Genomic DNA, 22,981 nt, shown 5'->3' on the forward strand with positions numbered 1-22,981 from the left:
CACAGAGAATCAATTCTAAAATCTGCAGGATGAAAGTGCATGTAGCTCTTTTGCTGGAGGGAGAAGGTTCTGGGATTTTTCCATAATGAGGCATCGCCATGACCTCGGATTGAAAAAAAAAAGTTTAAATGGTTAGTGTGCAAAAAGAATGCTCAGTTCGGGTCGCCAACAATTTACTGAACATAGATACTGAGCTAGCAGCAGAGATCCACCATACTAAGGGGAAAGACATGCCTGTTTCATTCATTGGTGTATCTCCAGGGCCCAGCTAAATGTCAGACATGCAGAAATTATTCTCTCTTCGAAACAAACCAACTACATATATTGTATAACATACATTCTGTAAAGTGAGTAGATCTTAACTGTACAGCTCACTGAATTTATACACACACACATGGCCACACTCAGCTATGGACATCACCCAAATTAAGATATAGAACATTTCCCATAGGCTAGAAGGCTCTCTTTTGCCCTCTGTTGTTCTCCCAACTGAGATAACCACTATTTTGACTTCTATAGCCACAGATTAGTTTTGTCTGTAACTAACAGACCTTATATAAGTTCATTTAAGTTGAATTTTCCTATCAATGGAATCATACACTATGTTATCTTTTTGTCTGGCTGCTTTTGCTTATCTCTGTGTCTGTGAGATTCATCCATGTTGCTGCAGGTAAGAGTACGTAAAACTAGTTTGTTCTTTTTTTATTGCGGTGCAATACTCCATTGCATAACTATTTCACCATTTATTTATTCCTCTATGATGGATGTTTGAATTGTTTCCAATTTTTTGCTACTATAAACAAAGCCAATGTGAACATTCTTGTACATGTCTTTTGATTGACTTTTAGGCATATATGTAGAACTGGAACTGCTGGGTCATTTAAAATATTTTTGAGTTGTTGAAGGGAGCCATGGTCACTTATCCCATGTGTTCTGAGTGAAAAATAATTCAGTAATAGCAAAGAATTAAATTAGAATATATACAAACCACTCATTATTTACTTAATATAATGACAGTATGAACTTTAATGTGGTTTTAAGGTATAAAACGATGCCAAAAAAGTTGGTAATCTAGTAATTTTATTACATTAAGCTCAATATTATATTGCAAGTTATATAGTATAAATTCATAGTTAGCATACTAGTTCATTAAAAAAAATTGTTGAGAGCTCATTGTATGCCAAGCATGTTCTAGATATTGAGGCTGTAGTCAAGAACTCATGGATAAGGGCGCCTGGGTGGCTCAGTTGGTTAAGCAACTGCCTTCGGCTCAGGTCATGATCCTGGAGTCCCTGGATCGAGTCCCGCATCGGGCTCCCTGCTCGGCAGGGAGTCTGCTTCTCCCTCTGACCCTCCCCCCTCTCATGTGCTCTCTCTCATTCTCTCTCTCTCAAAGAAATAAATAAAATCTTTAAAAAAAAAAAAAAAAAAAAGAACTCATAGATAAGGAGAGGCTTCTGCCCTTAGGAAGTTTAAGTTCCAGTGGAGAAGATAGATAATATATACCAAACCAATAAATATGAGCTATCAAACATTGCCAGTGAAACATACAATGTGAACAAATTTTGGGGAGGATTACCAATAACATCTGCATTAGCAACACATTTATGGATGATTTGTATTTGAACTGCATTTATATATATATATACACACATATATATGTGTGTGTATATACACACACACAGACACACACATATATATAAAACCATTTATAAATGGTTATTGGAAAACTGGAGGCCACAAGTCCTATTCATGTGCCTAGGAATAATAAAATAATTATAGCGGGGGCACCTGGGTGGCTCAGTCGTTAAGCGTCTGCCTTCGGCTCAGGTCATGATCCCAGGGTCCTGGGATCAAGCCCCACATCGGGCTCCCTGCTCAGCGGGAAGCCTGCTTCTCCCTCTCCCACTCCCCCTTCCCTCTCTCACTCTGTCAAATAAATAAAAAATCTTAAAAAAAAAATAATTATAGCTAATTATATGGTCTAAGTACTTTACATGGATTACCTCATTTAATCTTCTCAGTTCACAATGACGTAGGTACTATTCTACATTTTAATGGTGAGGAAACGGAGCCAAAAGGTTGCACAGCTTACACAAAGTGACACAGCTAGTGTGTGGTGATATTGAGACAAAAACCAGGCAATCTGACTTGAGAGCCCATACTCTCAGTGCCTACTCTACCCTATCCTTGTCCTCCGCATGGACAAATACGCATGACTATACACTGTAAGGTTATCCAATGACGTGTAATAAACTACACTGATAAAGATATTACACTAATGGTAATTTAGAAGGTAAAAGCAAAACTTGAATAGCAGTGATTGAAAACCATGCCCGATTGAAGATCTCATCACTGATACATTATTCACAAATTGTCTTTCCTGAAGACTACTGAAATTCTGTCTCGAGTAGGCTCATGCCCAATACAAGTTTTGCAGTATTTCCAAGAGAGTGGCTGCCAGGCTTAACAGCATACTGAATTAAAGATTCAGTAAACTCTATTCATACATTCAACTTAGAAACTACTGCTAATTCACTCCGGAGGTTATTAGTAAGTAACATTCGGTTGTAGGTAAAAGTAAAAGCTAATGGGAAGTGTGTCATTTGCTCTCAGTCTGAAAGAAAGACTTGCATTTCTGGGTCTGTTGATGGCAATTGGAAGGGCTCTCTAGAGGACCGAGGTCTACTCTGAGAATCACTGACCAAAGCGAAAGAAAGTACACAAAGAACATTTCTACGCAACATGCTGAGTGCTATGGCTAGTGGTGTATGTTAGGCTTCAGTGGGGCCTAATAAATAGCTCCCCTGTTTCCCTCTAGAGTTCTGAAGCAATTAAGGGATAATCAAGAAATAAGATAGAGATAAAAATATCACTGTTGTTACCGATTAAACTGATAGTGGGAAACTCTGGAATGAGACAGATTTATGCCCCCAGGCCCAGGTGGCACTGGATAGACAGGTCTTTCCAGTAGTGACAGTGTGGCCCATATGGTGTCAGGAAAGCTGGAGGAATTACCTGTTGTGGGCAGTGTGTGTCCTGCTCCCACTCCAAGCTGCTCCATCTCCCACGGGAGGTGAAAGTGGGAGCAGAGAGAAGCCCACACTGTCATGATAGCAGAACTCCCTTACATGGAAGGGAGCATTGGACTTGGGGAAGAAGCTCTTCCTGTCCCCATAAAATACATTTGGTATATACACTACGGGGGTACCAAGAAAGGGTGCACCTAACCAGGAATAGGAGAAAGCACTCTCAGGAAGATAACTTGGGCTGAGTCTTGTAGGAAAACCAGGAGCTAGCAAGATGGAGGTTGGAAGGGATGATGCTTTAGATCAAGCTTCAGCCTGCAGACCAAATCTGGTCCGTTGCCTGGTTTTCGAAATAAGGATTTACTGAAACACGGCCACACCCATTCATTTGCGTGTTGCCTGTGCATTTGTGCTATAATGGCACAGTCATGCAAGGACAGAGACCATACGGCCCCTAAAGCCTAAAATATTTACTACAGAGAAAGCGCGCCAACCTCTGCTTTAGGCAGTGGGGAATGGTCGGGGCAATGAAGGAGGATGGTGGTGTGCTGGGGACGTGGCGCTGGGCACTGTGAGTGGTTTGATGACCTTGGGACATGAAGCAGGAGGAGTGTGGAGGGGTGGGAGGACGGAGTAAACTGGTGAACGATACTCGATACTCCCATGTTCCGCAGGGCAGTGTCATAGCCGACCATGAGAAGAAGGCTGGAAGAAGTGATTACACAGAAGGATCCCTGGTTCTCTAGGACTTCACAGACTCTAGAGAGAGCAGGGATGCAGGCAGTCAGGTTAGCTGTGTCAGTTATATGCAGAAAAATGGGCAAGTATTTAACAAATAGAGACTTTAAATTCATAAAGAATTTGCATTCTGTACAAGCCAAAAGACACGTTAGAAGGAGCTGTGACAATAACATGTTTAGAAAGGGTGAAATCGGTCATTTCTTTTTGAGGGGCTTGGGGGAGGGTTCAGAGAAGAGGCAAGCTAGACACAGGGAATGGGAAGGCTGGGTTAGGAGGGGGGCGAAGTGTCCTGTCCAGGGATGCAATTTAGGGTCAGAATGGAAGACTGATTAAAGCCAACCTGAGTCTCTTTGCCTGGGAGAATGAGTTGGGATGTAGAACTAGGAGAGGAGCTCTGCACAGAGAGGGGTCCAGATCTTGGGGTCCAATTTTTTCTTTTTGAAATAAGATGTTCTCCTCCACCCCCAGTTGTTAGGGTTAAGAAATTATTAATGTATGAGCATGCCTCTCTGTCCCTACTTTTTCTCCTTCCACACAGGATTATTTTTACTTTTTGGCTTCTGGGATTTGAGTTATGCTGCTTAGGATAATAGAAAAATGCTGAACTAGAAGGAATGGGAGGTCAGAGTTGAGAAGAAGTAAAAGTACGTGGGGAGGGGGTGGCAGAGTGACTGGAGAATATATCTGGGCAGGTGGGGGAAGGACGGGGAAAGATCATAGACAGTTTCTTGGGCAGGGCTTGAGGACAAGAAGATTTGGGGAGTTTAGAGAGACAAGGAAAGAGTCCCTGGGGCTGCTCTGAGCAGCTGTAGAAGGTAAATAAAACGGTGGGGATGATGCATTGAAGGTGTGCTATCAATTCTAAAATAGGTTCCATCTATGTTTTTCAGCGGTCTCCATAAAGATTAAGACTGTTGCCACTTAATTCTTGGCTGCCAAACAGTTGTTTAAATATGTCACTGTGCAGACACTAGACCAAATAAGATTAATTCTTCTTCCTAAATAATTCTTTAAAAAATTTTTAGTTTCATTCATACAGCTTGATTAAAGTATAATTGACATACAATAAACTGTACATAACGTGGTCAATTTTGTGTGTTTTGACGTGTATATACCTGCGAGGCCATCACCATAATCAAGATGGTGAACATATCATCCCTCTCAAAAGTTTTCTCACATCCTTTTGTAATCCTTCCTATTCCACTGTCCGCAGGCAATGACTCATCTGCCTTCTGTCATATAGATTAGTTAGCATTTTCTAGAATTTTATGTAAATGGAATCATACAGTATCTACCCTCTTTTGGAGGAGAAAAGTTCTGGCTCCTTTCACTCAGATTAATTATTTTGAAATGTATTCTTGTTTTTGCATGTACTAATGTTCATTCTTTTTTACTGCTGAGTAGTACTCCATTTATATGGCTGTCCCACAGAGTGTTTACTTACCTGCTGATGGATATTTGAGTGGTTTCCAGTTTTTGGCTATTGCAGTGAAGCTGCTATAAACATTTGTGTTCGTGTCTTTGTATGGACATGCTTTTAGTTCCATTGGACAAATACTTAGAAATGTAATGGCTAGATCACACAGTAGGTATATGTTTACTTAAGAAACTGCTAAAATGTTTTCCAAAGCAATTGTACCATTTTACATTCCCACCAGAAGTGTATGAATAGTCCAGTTTCCCCACATCCTCCTTACCACTTGATATGCTCAGTCTTTTTAATTTTAGCTATTTAAATAAGTATGTAGTAGCATCTCATTATGGTTTAATTTTTCATTTCCTTAATGATTAGTGATGTTGAATATCTTTTCAGGTGCTTATTTGCCATCCGTATCTCTTTGGTGGAGGATTTGCTCGAATCTTTTGACCATTTTATACTGAGTTGTTTTAATTCCTATTGATTTTAAGAGTTATTTATGTATTTTTTATATTATATATTTATACAAGTTCTTTGTCAGATATTCGATTTATAAATATTTTCTTTCAGTCTATGGCCTGTCTTCTAATTACCCTAAGAGTGTATTTCAAAGAGCAGATGTCTTTAATTTTGAGGAAGTTCCATTTATCGATTTTCTTTTTCTTCTGTGGGTTGTGCTTTTGGTGTTATGTCTAAGGAATATCTATCTAACCCAAGACCACAAAGATTTTATCATACGTTTTCTTCTAGAAGTTTTATAGTTTTAGGTTTAGTTTCATATCGTTTTAGGTCTATGAACCATTCTGAGTTAACTATTGTATAAGTGTGAAGCATGGATTAAAGTTCTACCCCTTCTTCTCCTTCTTTGCATATTGCAATACAATTATTTCAGCACCATTTGTTGCAAAGATTATTCTTTTTCCTCTGAGTTACCTTTTCACCTTTTTCAGAAATCCATATATCTATATGTCTGTGCCTGGAATCTTTATTCTGTTCCATTGATCTATTTGTCTACCTTTACACCAATATCATAGCATCTTGATTACTGTGGCTTTATAATAAGTTTTGAGATGAGGTGTGGTTAGTCCTCCAACTTCGGGTTTTTTTTTTTGGGTCACGGTTCTTTTGGCTCTTCTGTCCTTTGTATTTTCATCTGAATTTTAAAATCAGTTGGCTACTTTTTTGGTTTTCGATTGGAGGTGCATTGACTCTCTAGATCAATTAGGAGAGAATTAGCATCTTAACAATATTGAGTCTTCCAACTCATGAATATGATTTTAATTAGGTCTTTTGAAACTGGTCTCAGCAATGTTCTGTCAATTTATCACATTACATTTAGGAGCTTTTTTTTTTATGTGAGTAACTTTTAATGAGCAAAATGAAAACAGGCACATGTCCACAGGTGAAAGATAAACTACAGAATTGGTCTGAAGTTGGCTTTTTAAAAAGATTTTATTTTTAAGTAATCTTTACACCTAACAGGGGGCTTGGAATTACATCCCTTGAGATCAAGAGTCACATGCTCTCCCAACTGAGCCAGTCAGGTGCCCCTGAAGTTGGCTTTTTAGGATGGTTATGGATGTTCTCCATGTGCTCTGGGAAAGGCTCTGTGGTGCTTCTTCCAAAACATATGGTCTTTTGTAGAGAATGGGCCGGAGTAAAATCATAATGAGTGATTAGTCCCAGACAGGGGTCAGGGGAAGTACATTCAAGGTACTCTGTTGTAGGTAAGAATAATGAGGATTTGAATAGACAAGAAAAGTATGTCCAAAGCCATTGCTCACATACCAGATGGAGGTAGATCTGCAGGAGATGGCATGCCACCCTTGCAAATGGTCATAGGAATGAGTGAGGGAAAAGACTTCTACATGACAGCAGTGTTTCTTGTCTCCTATGATGAGAACATTTTTCTGAACCAACCCTGAGGGAAAGGGCTGAAGTGGGAAGAGTGTTGGCTATTTCTACATGATAGCAAATATCTAGATGATAGCTGGATATTTTAGCATTTGGAAGTTTATTTCCTTTCCTGCATTACTGCTATCAGGTGGATTAGATAAATGGTGGAGGTGAATTTGTCTGGTTTTAGGTGCTTCTTTCTTTCTTTCTTTTTTTTTTTTAAGATTTTATTTATTTATTTGAGAGAGAGAGAGAGAGTGAGAGAGAGAGCCCAAGAGGGGGTAGGGTCAGAGGGAGAAGCAGACTCCCTGCTGAGCAGGGAGCCTGATGTGGGACTTGATCCCAGGACTCCGGGATCATGACCTGAGCCGAAGGCAGTCACTTAACCAACTGAGCCACCCAGGCACCCTAGGTGCTTATTTCATGTCACAGGCACAGTTGCTGTAAAATAAAAAACAGCTTGTAGATTGGTTCTGGCAAAAGGAGGATTGAAACGAGTCAAATAAAACTCGAGTGTATTTTTTTGTGGGAGTTTGACGATATTGTCTGCAGTGAGAAGTAACTGTGGCATGGGAAAGGAGTTGTACAGATAAGGCCTACATCAAGTTGATCTGGGCACTCAATTTTAAATAAGACTTGGTGGGACTGACCAAATGATTGGTGTTCTATATCTGTTCTCTAGAGTCCCTTTGTGCCAAGGGGATTCTTTGGGGATACTGTAAGGGCAAAGAGGATGGGTAAGCCAAGTGGGCAGAGATTAGACTCTCCATCTTCCTCCATCCTACCCCTAACTTCCCCATTCAACCAAAGAACATTCTCCTCCTTTTAGAAAAAAAAGCCTGCAGGGCGCCTGGGTGGCTTCGGTTAAGCAACTGCCTTTGGCTCAGGTCATGATCCTGGAGTCCTGGGATCGAGTCCCGCATCGGGCTCCCTGCTCGGCAGGGAATTTGCTTCTCCCTCTGACCCTTCCCCGTCTCATGCTCTCTCTCTGTCTCATTTTTTCTCTCTCAAATAAATAAAAGAAAGAAAGAAAGAAAGAAAAAAAGTCTGTATTATGTATTACGATTCCACGTCAAAAGTTGTTTTCTAAAGGTATGTGTGTATGTGTGTGTGTCTGAAAACCACTGGAGTAGACTAGATCAGTGACAGTGATCAATGATGAATGCCTTCCTCAGAAATAAGGAGAAAAATGCCACAGAAAACGTGTGCTCTTTTTTTTTTTTTTAATATTTTATTTATTTATTTGACAGAGAGATAGAACCAGACAGATCCTGATGCAGGACTCCGTCCCAGGACCCTGGGATCATGACCTGAGCCGAAGGCAGACGTGTAACTGACTGAGTCACCCAGGTGCCCTAAAACGTGTGCTGTTTGCCAAAATTGAAGGGAGTCATTCCTTTCCTCATGGGAGGTTCTGCTAATGTGATAAGTTATTGATAGCCCAATGTTAGGGTTGCCATATATTGCATGGGACATACCTATGCTAAAAATTATTCCCTGTTTACCTGAAATGTAAATTTAATTGAATACCCTGTATTTTTATTTTCTAAATCTGGCAGTCGTAATCAATGCATACTTCATCACAAAGTAGTGAATGGATCCAATGTAATGATTTTCTTAAAGACCAAAAAATTCTTACATCTTGGCTACATACATCATAATACATTAATCCTTTGGCCTGCCATACACAGCTTTCCCGGCAGCCAGAAGTTTTTCCTTGCTGGAATATGGATAAGGGAACAGGTGTCGTCAGTGTTTTTAGGACAGAAGGGCCTCACTCTCCCCCAGGACATTGAAGACAAATTCATCCAAATTCTGCCATTGAACTGATTTTTCCATTTTTTGGTTTTTGTTCTTAAGTATCTTTCCATCTTTGAAATTTCAAGTTGCAATTTTTAATCAGAATATCGAAGGTGTCTTGTAGTATTTAATCAATATCATATGCTTTTTCCTCAGTGAGATAACTTTAAAAATTATTTCTGTTGTCTTTGTCACTTTTTCTTTGCAAACCTCGGTTCATTTAGCATGTTATCTTGCCAAGAACTTGGTTAATGTTGCTAAAAACAGTTTGCTCTGCTTCTTTATCCTTGCGTTCTCTTAAATGGCCATTAGAGAGAGATCTGAGCTTATCAGAGAACCCCCTGGATAGCTGCACTGGCATCTTAGATGTCTTTTGCTTATCTTTCTCATTTAAATATCATTACAATAAATACCATTATGAGAAAGCTTTGTAGACAATAAAATTAAATCCATGTTTTGGATGCTTCATTATATGAATGGTTAATAGCTACTTTTCAGTATGCAGTAAGTACTGTACGTTTATTATCACATTCAATTCTCATAACCCTATCAGATAGGTGTTATATCTTTATTTTCTAGAAGTGGAGATTAAGACACAGAGAAACAAAGCAACTTGCCCTAGGTCACACAGCTGGAAATTTGTAGAGCTAGGATATGGACCTGTATCTCTGTCTAATTTCAAAATGATTACTTATGGTTGTATTATACTCTGCATACTGGGCTTTGTTGTTCTGGCTTTAGTCAATTATGTGCAATAATAATTTGATAGCGTGACTGTCCAGATTACAGTCACTCAAATAATAAGAGAAATTGATTGTGTACTTCCTGCTTTGTGAATGAGAAAAGTTAGCTGAGCTCTTCCTAGTAGGTTTGTTCTTCCAGTAGAAGTGGTTTTTCTTCAGTAATTCATATTCTTTGCCTAGAAGAACTAGCCATCTAATTGGGTGCCATCACCTATTCCAAATAATTAATTACAAAAAACCGCATATGACAAAAGCCCAGCAATCTAATGAGTGAAAAGGGGGTATATATGTGTTTGTGCATTCCTGACATTTCTTTCCCCTGCTGGGTTTAATTCCCTTTGCTTGTGGATTTGTTAAGCGGAAGCTGGATGTTGGCATTCTTTCTTCTCCCGATCCCTCAACCTGGAACCTGGTTTCTAGCAATGTGTTAATTTTAGCACCAATTTAGTTAATTAAAATAATTGGCAAGTTCTTTGAGTTCATCACAATGGGAGTGTACCTATTTTTAACTGTCTAAAACTTAATGTGGTGGGGCTATTTTTACTCAGAAAATAATTCTTCCTAAGTTATTTCTGAATTTTTTTCTCCATAAAGGAGATCCATTTAACCATTTCTGATTCATAGTGAAGAGGAGGTCTCTGAGAAATGAAATAATCTGTAAGAGCTTTCCCAGAAAGGCTTCAACTGAGTGTCAGGGCCTGCTGCAGTCATTCTGTCCTTGGCAACAAAAATGGTTCAACCTGTAACATCTGTAGCTCTCAGCCCTGCATTCCACTTTAGCCAGTCGTTGCCCTTTATAGCATGAAGGGCATAATCATCACGACTCAGCACATGAGCAGACTCTGTCCCTCTTCAGGATGCGCCCCTCATGAGAAAGTTCGCTCAACTGCTGACTTGGTTTGCCTCTACCTCTCTCCTTGTACACACTCCACGCCGGGACGGCCTAGTCAGCGATGTCTAGGAAAGACCCACGAGGTGTCCCGCCTCTCCTACTCAGCCATCACACAGTGACAGGGCTCCTTGTTCTCTGGGGTGCCTTCTTTGACCCCTTCACCATTCTTCTTGCTGGAGTGGCTTCTTTAAAAGGCCTCTGGTTGCTGATGTTGGTGAACAGGCTGCTGCTTCCCTAAGCAGGAAGGAGAGGCTCATTGACATTCTACCAGTGAATTGTCCTTCAGTTGTTGAAGGAGAGTAAGAGACGCTATCTGTGGAGAGTCTAAGTGAAAGTGTAAATGTGATGTTTAGAAAGGGCAACGCAATGTTTGAACTTGGACTCAGTCCTGGGTACTCTTCTCTGTCTGCCCTACCATCTTGTCCTATGACTCAAAATGCCACCTCAGTGCAGATGACCCCCATTCTCTTCTGAACTCCACACCTGAGTCCAGCTGCCTGCAGGACATCCCACTTCTATTTGTTAGAGGCACATCTCTACTGGCATTTCAAAAAGACTCTTGACTTTTCTCTCCAGAGCTGTTCTTCTCTCATTCTTCTTTCTTGGTAAATGTCTACTTCTACTTTCAGTTACTTAGCCCAGAAACCTGGGCCTCAACTGTAGGTTCCTTCTTTTTCTCACATTTCACATCCAATCAATCCTCAAATCCTGTCAGCGGTACTGTCACAATATGTTCGGAATCTGACCACTTTTCATTGCCTCATGTCTATCACGCTAATCCAAACTGCTCCCCCTCTTTCCTAGATGATTCTACTAGCTCCCTCCTTGCTTCTTCCCTTGCTCTGCCAAGTCTCTTCTCCACATACTAGCTGTACTGATAGTTTAAAAACATAGATTATAGTCCTCTTCTGTTGAAGCCCTTCAGTAATTTTCCATCTTAAAACACTACATGAAGTGCTTCCCAACCCCCAAATCTGTCATCTCATTGCCAGCCTCTTGACCCTTGTTCCCCCTCCAGGGCACTCACAACGGCCTTCTCCCCTGGAATGTGCCAAGGAATGCTGCTCTGCTTCCCGCATCTGCTTGGAACACTTGCTGTAGGGACCCACGTGACTCCTTCTTCCCTTTACGTCTCTGCTCAAACATTATCTAATAAGAAAGTCTTCCCTGACCTAGATAAGATGCTTCCCTCGTCTGACTACAGGGTTTTACATTTGTTTGTTTGTTTTGTTTATTCTGTATCCCCATTACCTGCCACAAGGTAGACACCCAGTAAATATCTGCATTTATTAAGTACAAATAATTTTATTAGTTCCCAGGCAAGACAAGAGTTTTGTTGTTTTCCCTTGAGTGTCTTTGATTTACTTTGGGGTTCCAATACCACCTTGATTAGTATCTTGTGTGATCATGGGAAGATCACATATTCTGATTTCTTCGTTTGCAAAATTCCTGGTTGGGCTATGTGGGGTGAAAGGTGAGTTTAGCTACATTTAGTTGGTTTTGTACATGTGTGATCTCTCTCAAGATCCAACAATAGCATATTGGGATTGGGGTTTCTTCTGTGGTCCTATACCTGGGTCTGAAATGATGGCAATAGCCCGTTCTTCCACGATTTCTATCCACTCTAAGTCTGTCCTCCTTTTCGCCATGACGCAGATTATGCACTGGTGCCATTATGACACAGAGCATACAAGAGTCGTTGTGAGACTTGCCAGACACCAGTTAATAGTAACAGATCATCAATGTGTACATATAATTTACATCAAAAAGTCAGAGTGGACTCAAGATTTTCTGTAAAATAATCTGACCTCACTCATCTATATTCTGTTATGCTTTCTCAAGTGGTAGAGAAATGGCGGAGCATGGTGGGAATTATGTGTAATCCAGTGAATGCCTTTGGGGAATGTCTTGTATGTGAATGTCACTGATTTTTTGTAGTGGAAAAACAAGTTTCAGAACCCCTGGAGTTGCAGTGCTTGTGATATAGAGGTAAGAGAGGTCTCTGCTTTCACAGATTTTATGGTCTAGATGAAAAGACAGGACATATTTGTACTGTAAAAATGTGCATAAGAAAGCGAGTTAGTATGTATATGTGCCAGATGGGTGGTGCAGTGTGTTCTAGGGCTTTAGGGTGGCATCCTCGGGGCCAGACTGTTTGTGGGGATTGGTTCATAAGAGAGGGTAGGTTTGAACTATGTCATGGGGAGTCTTCTCCTCTCAAGGAGCAGCTCTACAAGATGCTCTCCCTCCCCACTTCCTGTAGCCGATGGTGATAACAGCTTGGTTCCTATACTATTCCTTGTGGTCCTGCTTCATTCACACCGTCATAAATAAACTCTCTGCATTATTCTAGTTCAGGTGGGTCATCTCTTTCCTGGTGAGATCCTGACCGATACAGTCAGAAAACAAATTTTCCTTTTAATGGGAACAGATGAGACCTCCAGATTATGGCTGTTTTTCTTCAGCGATATGCAGCCTTACAGAAAGATAAGCTCGCTATCTGCACCAAAGGAGAAGGAGTACTATTTCTAAATCCCTAACCTGCTGCTTCAATCTCTGGACTTAGGCACCCTGTTTGTCCTTGCTGATGCAGCTGCTACCTTGGATGAATTAAGGAGGAATTTGTCCTTGGTATCCTAAATAAGTAGGTCGACCGTATAATTTATTTTCCAAAGTGGAACACTTTTGAGAGTACAAGGGTGTGCTCTAAATAACTACTCAGGGACAATAGTTGTAAACCAGGATTGTTGGAGGCAAACATGACTGAATGGTCATTCTACAGATAAAGGGATGTTGTAATCGGCTTTCCTTAATCTGAAGTCACAATTCTGCTCCAGAGAAAATAAAGAGCACCCCTTCTGCTTGCTAGAGTGGCCTTCTGGTCATCTTCAGGGGCCCTATTCTGGCCTGCAGGGAAGAGCGTTTGTTGTTCATCCCGGTTGTTGAGCGAAGAGGCCAGCTCGGGAACTCAGGACAGTTTGGATGATGGAAGATTCACACTGCTGGGCAGAGGCCAGGTGGCAGTATGGGTAATATCTGAGCTCTTCCTAGCATTGCCTCTGATAGGGAATTAAGGTCATGTGACACTTTTTGAGAGGTCTGTCTCTCGGTGTCTTCAAATTCTATGTCATTGTGATCAAAAGAATTGAAGCATGGTCTGGCAGGCAAGAAAATGATTCTAAGTCTGGCAGACCCACAGTAGATGAGAAGGATGCAGATCCTCAGCGAGAAGGGCAGGAGCACTTCAACTGGGACTAGGCTTGTAAGCAAAGGCTAACCACCAGGGTACTAGCTGCAGCACAAAGTGGATTACAGACCTGAGCCACATCCCCAACGCACCCGTGAGTTTGCAGGGCGAGGCTTATTTACAGGGACACATTTTCTTCATAAACCTTTCATCAACTAAAACTGTGAAGAGATGCTTCAAAGCATCAGACTTCCCCCGTAGCCTGATGTGTGCGTAGAAGCTGATGCTCCTCATTTGGCTTTGTGCTCTTAGCTCGAATGCAGTATTTGGGATTATCTAGCCAATTACCACACTGGTTCTCTGTCTGCCTCTCAAGGGATTTCCCGTTAGACTCTCTAATAGAAACATTTTGTTTTCCCTAGAAGAGCAGTTTGGTCACCCTTTGGGTAACCATCTCTTGCAATCTGTGCCGGAGTTTGTGTTTATTTCCACAGCGTGAACATACCCTTTTCTTCTCATTGTCTTAGTACTTGGTATTCTTGCTGGTAATATATGGAGAGCACCTTGCATCATGCTTTCCAGTCTGGTGATCATTGTTTCTGTTTTTTGAAAAACAGAGGTATTTCTTACAGTGGATAATTCTTCATGTGCATTCATAAATTTGTATATGTGTATTTTAATTTTGTGAAAGAGCAGGAAGTTATTGTGGTTTGTTGGAAAACCTCTTCCAGGATTAAGTGATGTTCTTATAACATCAAATCAGAAGCTTCTAGCATTTGGGGCCCATTTATTATTTATCATGACTCAGATTGACACTTAGTTGAGTTGGGATTTCAAGTATGCAACATAGATAATGGTTAATTACCTCAGCAATAAATTATGCCTAGAATTCTAATAGCTGCCATAAGGTGAATCACTGTGGTTGAGATTATAGGCCTAGTGGCTTGGCTCTTCCTAAGTATGGTTGACTTACAGAGGTTATATAGGAGAGCACATGCTTTTAGTTCCATCATGCAATATTTGTGAGGCCTACCTTTGGAGGTAGTATGCGGATCAAGACTAAATTGAACACAATCACCTATACATAAATTGGTATCTCTTTGGTTTTCTGTCAGTTACCACTGCAGACTTTGTTTTTGACTGTCTTCCTAGAGTTAGAAAGCTTCCCAGGGTGCCTTTATTTATTTATTTATTTATTTATTTATTTATTTATTTATCTGTGTTTCTGGACCCTTCACCGAAATATTCCTGCAGGTGAACCTTTGGCTAGCTGCCTGCCCTCAGCCAACAAAAGCATTAGTTTGCCTCCGTAAGCCTTGTAATTCACTCTAAGGTGCAAAGACAGCTTGTTGCTTCTTTCCTGGTCACAATAACAAAGCCTCCCTGTGCAGTCTCTTCTCTTAGCTCAAATGAAAAGAGGAACTCAAGAACTTTCCAAGGAACTCTACTACAACTCACTCAGGAAGATCCTTCGCTAATCACAACATATTTCCTATGGCCATCAGACTTATTCATCTTCTATTTGACTATTTTGGAAACTTATGTGGTTTCTAGCAAAGAACTGGGTGTGGCCTTCCAAAGGAAGATCAGGAATTCATTGGAATGGTACTACAATAGAAAGAACCTTAAATGCTCCATGTGAATAACCTCTGACCCACTTCATTTGTTCATTCATTAATTCATTTGTTCATTCTTAAAGCATTTATGAAGTGCTTGCTAAGTACCAGACACTACTTGGTGCTACAAAAATTGAGATGACTGACGCTACCTTTTTTTTCTTCCCTTTTGCTGATGTAATGGTATACTCAGAAAACCTAGTAAGCTCTAGTAAAAACTCATAAGAATTAATACAGTTTTTGTAAGTGACTGGATTCAATAATAAATGAAAACAAAGAAGCTTTTTTTCCCCCCTCTGCACTAATAATAACACCTAGGAATGGAAGTGGGAAAAGTATTTCACTCAAAATAGTGACATAAAATTACAAAATATTTAAAAAAATTGCAAACTATTTAGAAATACATTTGGCATGAAAAGTAAAGGACCTATGTGAAGAAATATGAAATAAATCTGAATAAATAGAAGTGTATACCACATTCTTGGAAGGGGAGAAATTATATCCTAAAATGTCAAATCACACCAAATGATTATATGAATTTAGTATAATTACAGTAGACTCTCAAACCATTTTTAACTGAATAAAAACAGGTCAAATTTCATGTAGAAAAGTAAATATCCAAGAAATGGTAAGAAAAGTATGAAAAAGAACAGTTAAGGGATACTTTTCTTATTAGATAACAGTACATTTGACAAAACTATATTAAAAATCAATATGGTATTGGCAAAGAATAAATTAATCAGTAGACTAGAATAGAGAATCAGGAATATATTCTGGCATATGTGAAAAATTACCATATGATAAAGCTGGTACTTCAATTCAGGAGGAAAGGAATGATTCATTTAACAGATAGTGCTGATATAGCTGCTATCCTTCTAGAAAAAAATAAAGTTGGACCTTTATAACACAAAGTATGCAAATATAAATTCCAGATGGCCTGAAGATTTCAATAAACAATAAAATGTCATCCTTTTAGAAGACAATCTAAGAGATTATGTGCAACCAAGGAATAAAAGAGACCTCTATAACCAATTCCAGAAACACTGAGACCATGTTATATACCATTGTAGATGATTTAAGTACATAAAAACTACAAACACAGGAGAAATATGATAGATTTGGAAGAAATATTTGCAACAAGCGTAACAAAGGGTAATTATTTATGATGTGCAAGTAGGGTTGAGAATCAATGAGAAGAAAAACAAATGACTTCCCTTCAACATTTGATCAAGAAGAGCAAAATCTAAGTCTAGTTAATTAATCAGTGAAAAATGCTCAAATTTACTAGTGGTTGCAGAAAAGAAAATTAAGGTTGAGTGTAAGTTTAAGTATCTTACCCTTCAGACTGGCAGAAGTTAAAAAGAGCAATAATATCTGCAATAATATTGTTGCAAAGTAGGCAGGGAGAAGGGGTTCTCAAACTCTGCTGGTGGAAATGTGAATTGTTACAGTCTTTCTGGAAGCATCCCGCCAGCACCTATGAAAAAAAAAAAAATGTATGTGGGGCGCCTGGGTGGCTCAGTCGTTAAGCGTCTGCCTTCGGCTCAGGTCGTGGTCCCAGGGTCCTGGGATCGAGCCCCACATCGGGCTCCCTGCTCCGCGGGAAGCCTGCTTCTCCCTCTCCCACTCCCCCTGCTTGTGTTCCCCCTCTTGCTGTGTCTCTCTCTGTCAAAAAAAAAAAAAAAAAAAAAAATCTTAAAAGAAAAAAAAGAAAAAAAAATGTACGTAAGTGTGCCTTTTCAACCACCAATCCAAGTACTGGGAATCTTATGGATACAATAGCATCGAGATATAGGTAAAAAATGTTGATTGCAGTATCATTCATATTGCTGCAAACAGAAGAAAACAGAAAACAAACTGAATGGACATTAAAGGGGAAATGTTCAATTTATACTGATATATCTCCACTGGGAAATATCACACAGCTATTAAACGTAATTAGAGCTAACCAGGTTGATTTTGGGAGGGATGGCTATGAAGTATAAAGTAGGAAGAACAAGATTCAGAGAGGTTTACCTAACATGGAGAATTTGGAGTGAGCCGTATGGATGAGGATGGAAGGTGAGGAAGAGAAGAGGCAGGCAAGGAAGGAGAATACCATGCACGAAGACCATCCATGGGATATGTGCGTAGGTATGTGTGTAGAAGAAATTGGAAAAACGTAGAGTTTGATCTGCATGAACTGACTTGCTGGTAGGCACTTCGGAATTTCAGGCTTTGGAGATGGAGTAGTTCCACATAAGGACAAGGAACAAGATGTGGCTATGGTCCAGGGTCACTAAAGGGATGCAGAAGTGGAAGCCCATGGATGCCAGGAGGTGAAGAAAGGCACTGAGCCTCACCATCTGTGTGGATGTTAGAAGCTGCGTGGGTGGAAGCCTGATCTGAGCCAGCGCTGAGATTGTGAGTCAGATAGAGGGCAGATTTGGAGGGGCCTGAAGCTGATGCTATTCTTCAAGAGAATGGGAATCATGAATACTAAATTAAGTATAAAAGAACATTTATTTAGAACGAGAAAAGAATCGTAACCAATTACATATTTGAAAAAGCTGACAAATAGCACAAACAGCAAAAATACATTCCTGGCTCATAATCTTGGCCTCTTCATATGACACCAATTTAGTAAAATCCTTTTCATAGAGGGAATAGAAAGGTAACTCATTTTTTTTTTTTTTTGTAGCAGGGTTGAAGTTTTTAAAAAAATTATTGATAGATTAGAAAAGTATTTTTTTTTTCAGTGTTACAACTTATTAGGCTCATATCACATACATTTTTAGAGTTGTTATCCAATTTGGAAAAATCTCTGTCAAGGAGAAAACTTGTGTTTTGATGAGGATCAATGATATCTGAGTCCTCTACTTATCTTTTAGTAGATCTGATGGTGAGAAGAATTGTCTGTAGATTAGCTTTTGGTACTGTACATTTCAAACTTGGCTTCTTCTGGACTACCCAGCGCACTATATTTTTTTAAAATTTTATTTATTTATTTGACAGAGAGAGACACAGCGAGAGAGGGAACACAAGCAGGGGGGAGTGGGAGAGGGAGAAGCATTTCTTATTTCCTTGCAATTTTTTTTTTTTTTTTTGGTCACATCATAGCATAGGTCCAAATAAGTCAGTCTTGCTTTTCTGGCTTCAAATCATTTTTTTTAAACCCTGGAATCCCAATACAGGAACATTAAACACTACGACTGCAGTAATTTTAGAGTCAATGTCCTGAAAATGAGAAATTCAGATGAAATGATGTACTGCACAACATCGTTTCCAGCCCCCTGCACTACTACTGAAGCTTTGCATACATTTTCCTCCTTCATTTTCATACATATTATATTTACCATCAATCTTGTGCCAAGTTGCAGAACAGGGAGATTGGGTGACATGGTTCTCTGATGGGGAGATCAATCCATAAATGGTCCTTTCCTGCTCAGGGTGAAAAAACTTGAGAACACAGCATTGCTGCTCGTGGTTCTTTCTTTTAACCCCACTAGGAACTTCAATCCTGCTAACTGTAGCAAAACAGTCAGCCAAAGGTCTGAAGAGAAAAAACTAATCAAAAGGAAAGAAGAAAAACCACAAGAAGTGATTGTGTGGTCACTTGGGGATAATTTTTGATGAGTTTGAATATAAATGTAAGAATCCCGGAAATGTCAAAAGAAGGCCTTGGATAAAGCACTCAGAGCCTGATTTATCTGTGGGAAAAATATTTTTATTTATTAGTGGCCTATTTTTTAAATTTTTCCTGCTCCTTATAAGGTTTTTGTCCCCTGCACAAAAGGGTTTAATGCAACTGGTTTTGAAAGAGTTCCCATTTTGAAATTCGAAGGCTTGTACTTCAGACCCAGGCTTTTCCTTTCTGTTCCTCCTTTCCAAGAGATGTTATTGTCCTTCTGCCCAAACACTGCACTGCCTAGAAGAAAAGTGTGTGTCCATGTGTGCCTGTGTGTGTGTTTAAGCCCACTCTTACCATGCTTTGGAGTAGAATGCATTGCAAACACACACACATGGTTTTGACATTACTGGTTTAACCACACTGCAATTGCAATAATGAAAAGCAGAATGGGCAGAAGCCCAGGGCCTCTGGGTGTGTTTTCCAGAATGGATTACAAAAATTGGTGGGAAAGAAATAGCTTCATGTACAGAGAGGGGTTTGGAAATATGGGCATCGAGTGCTTTCTGGGAAGAAATGTAAACCAGATGGAGGAACCCTAAATTAAGGGTGATGATCAAAGGCAAGAAGTAGCTGTTTCTTAGAAGCAGTGGGGGGAATGGGTCAATTCTCTGTTACCTAGTTGTCAAGATAATAGTGTGGGAGGAAGGGTGGTGCAGTGCAGACATCACATTTGGGGCTGTGAGGTCCAAGTTAATGCACCTCTCCAGATGTGCCTGGCTCTACCCTCTGGGCCCATGCCACTTGCTCAGCGGAAACCATTGGCCACCACCTTTCCCTATCTCTTAACACTGTCAGTTCTCCTAGCCTTCCCAGGGTGAGGGCCCTGCTTGTGCTTGGCTCCACTATGCTTACTAGGCAGGAATTGCAGGAACCCCACCCTCTTGGCTTTCTACCATGTCCATGCTTGGAAGACTTGTTGGAAGGTGACATGGGACCTGACTATCCCAGGGGCTGACTCCCAGAAGTGTAGAGGGGTTCTTTGACCAGTGAAGTACAGGAGATAGAAAGGAACTGGCAGATAATTTCTGCTCCCTCTCTCTCCCACAAGACTATGTTGAGCTGCAGGTTTCCATGTGGTCTTTCTGGAGAAGTCCTGCATGAAGAAGAAACCAGGTTTACTTTCTTGTGAGGCCAGCTCAGTAATAGACTATCTTATATTTGTTTTTCTTCCCTTCTTGCCTCCTTTCAGGAACTACTTGTTGATTATTTAAAATATTGTGCCATTAATTTAGGTGTGAGACATCTATATGGTAGTTTAAATAGAACACCATAGGGAATGATCAGATTGGTTATAAATAGTTACAATTTTTTTTTTAAGCGAGAGTCGGGGTGGGGAGCTGCAGAGGGAGAGGTGGAGAGAGAATCCCTACCAGGCTCTGTGCCTGGCTTGGAGTCTGACGTGGGGCTTGATCTCATGACCTCGAGATCATGAAATGAGCTGAAATCAAGAGTTGGATGCTCAACTGACTGAGCCACCCAGGTGCCTCTAAATAGTTATAGTTTAAGGTAAGAGATCACTATGAAATTTTCAGCCACTACGTTGTACAATAATTGATATAATTTGCTAATAAAACACTTGAACATATTCTTTTAATAATATCAAGGCAAACTTGATAATAGAGCTTTTGTAATTACTTTTTGAACTTGGTAGAAGCACAAACACAATGGTTTGCTTTTCCCAATTACTGCTATCAAATATGTGCTGTTGAATCTCCTTGTATTAGTTTTCTATTGCTGCGTTACAAATGACCACAATCTTACTGGTTAAAACAACACTCATTTTATCATTGTTTCTTTAGGTCAGAAGTCAGGCATGGCCTAACTGGGTTCTCTGCTTAGGGTCTTGTGCTTAAGGAATGGGATCCCTGGGCACTTATCTAGAGGATCTTGGAAGAGCCCACTTTCATGCTCATTCAGGCTGTTGGCAGGATAACCTTGTGGTTGTAAGCCTGAGGTCCCAGCTCCCTCGCTGTCAGCTTGGGACTGCTCTCATCTTCTCAGTTCCTTTCTAGGGGCCTTCTCCCAGGCTTTCCCCAGGCCCTTACACAACTGTGAAGCAGGTGGCAGGTACCCCTACTTTGGATTCTCATCACCTTCAAATCTGAGTAAATCTGAGTTTAAATCTATTGGATGGGTACAAGCAACACCATTCAAATCCATCTACATGCTGCAATATTCACTTGCAGTGAGAAACTCATACCAACTGGTGGGAGAGTAGATGGTTCACGGGCTACCCATTTTTGGGGGGTTTCCCAAATCTTTGCAGTTTTCTTCTCCTGATGCTAAAATGGGTATTGAAGCCCGATCAGTATGTCTACTGCATAAACAGATTTCCTACTGGGATATGAGATGCCAATCCACTCTTTTATAGCTAGCACCCCCAGTCTCTGTGAATGGGTCTGTTAATGGATTCTATAGGTGGGTGAATGGATGGAGGAGTGCCCCTGTGTCAGTCCAGGTCCAGAGAAGCAGATGCCAAGATGGGATGAGATGTTCAAGGGCTTTATTGGGGGAAATGCTTATAAGAGGGCAGGGGTGGAGCTGGAGAAGGCTGTGAGAGCCACCAGACTGTCATGCTGGTTTGACCTCTGTGGCAGAGATAGGGCAGGCAGGAAGGAAGAAGTTCTTAGACTTCAGTGCAGTTCTAAAAAAATTCCATCAAGGCTCTCAAGAATGAGTCTGCCTTAGTATTCCTGATGCACTTAGTCCTTGGTCTGTGAGCAGCCAATGGAAAGCCTGATCTTGGCTCAAATGTGATGGTAGATTCCATTGTGCAGCAGCTGGGGCCATTGGTTATGCTCCCTGCATTAGAAAATCTGAGCGGTGCATTTTCACGGCCTCAGCAACTGCCAACTATAGTGCTCTTCCTTAGGCCAGACCAATGATTCATGACTAGAAAGATTCTCATTCGGTTCTCTGCATCCCCTAGTTGTCTGCACATATCCACTGGAGAGAAGCAATAGGACAGGGCTGACTGAGCCAGGTTAGCCTTCTCTCATAGGAGGTTGCCCCTACCCCTCACTTTTTGTCTTTCTTTATGATGTGGTATCTCTATGGTTCACTTGCCTTGGGTTTGGTAACCCATTTTAGGAGCGACATAAAAAGTTGCCCTCATTTTATTACATTTTCCAATAAAAGACCAAATAGAAGGAAGTCCCTGGTTCACTTCTTAGGTGGTTTTGTTATCGTTAATGAGAATTTTTAGCTCTTATTTCTTTCATTCTTTTTTTCTTTAAAAATATCACTTCCTGTATAAAAGAGATATGTTTTCTTTAAAGAAATATAGGAAAATACCAAAAAGTAGAAAGCAAAAAATTAGACCGTGACCTATAATCTTAAAATAACAAAAATTAATATTTTAATATTTTAAGTATTTCCTTTTAGGTCTTTTTTCCCCTATACAATTTTGTAATCTGCTCCTCCCTCTCCCCAACACCATGGCATAAAAACTTCTAAATTTTCTTAAAAAATAACTTTTTTGTGATTGTAAAAGTAATACTGGTTCAATGTAGAAAGTTTGTAACACAACCTTTGATTCCACAGTGGAATGATAATCACTAGCAATGTTGTATTTCCTTCTAAAAATATATATATAAACTAACCTAAAGTAATTCTACTTATATTTTACATCCTTTCTTTTCACTTAATAAACTATGAGTGTGTTTTCATGTTACTAATCTTAAAGGTACAATTTAAATAATTGCATAATTTTCTATAGTATGGATTGTTCCATTGTGTATTTAGATGTCTAATTTTTCACCATTATAGATAATTCTGTGGCATGCATATTTCTCCACCTTATTATTTTCTTAGGGTAGATGGTTGGAAGTAGGGTTACTAAGTCAAAGGTAATACTTATTTTGAAGGGCTTTGAAAGGTATGTTGCCAAACTGCTTTCCAGAAATGTACCAATTTACACTCCTATCACAGTAAATGAGGTAATTTTCTCTTCTTAAATCCCCCCCTTCTTATCTTGGTCTCAACTTCCTG

The sequence above is a fragment of the Phoca vitulina genome, unplaced genomic scaffold (genome assembly GCF_004348235.1).
Source record: "Phoca vitulina isolate PV1807 unplaced genomic scaffold, GSC_HSeal_1.0 scaffold6, whole genome shotgun sequence".
NCBI classification, from domain to species: Eukaryota; Metazoa; Chordata; class Mammalia; order Carnivora; family Phocidae; genus Phoca; species Phoca vitulina.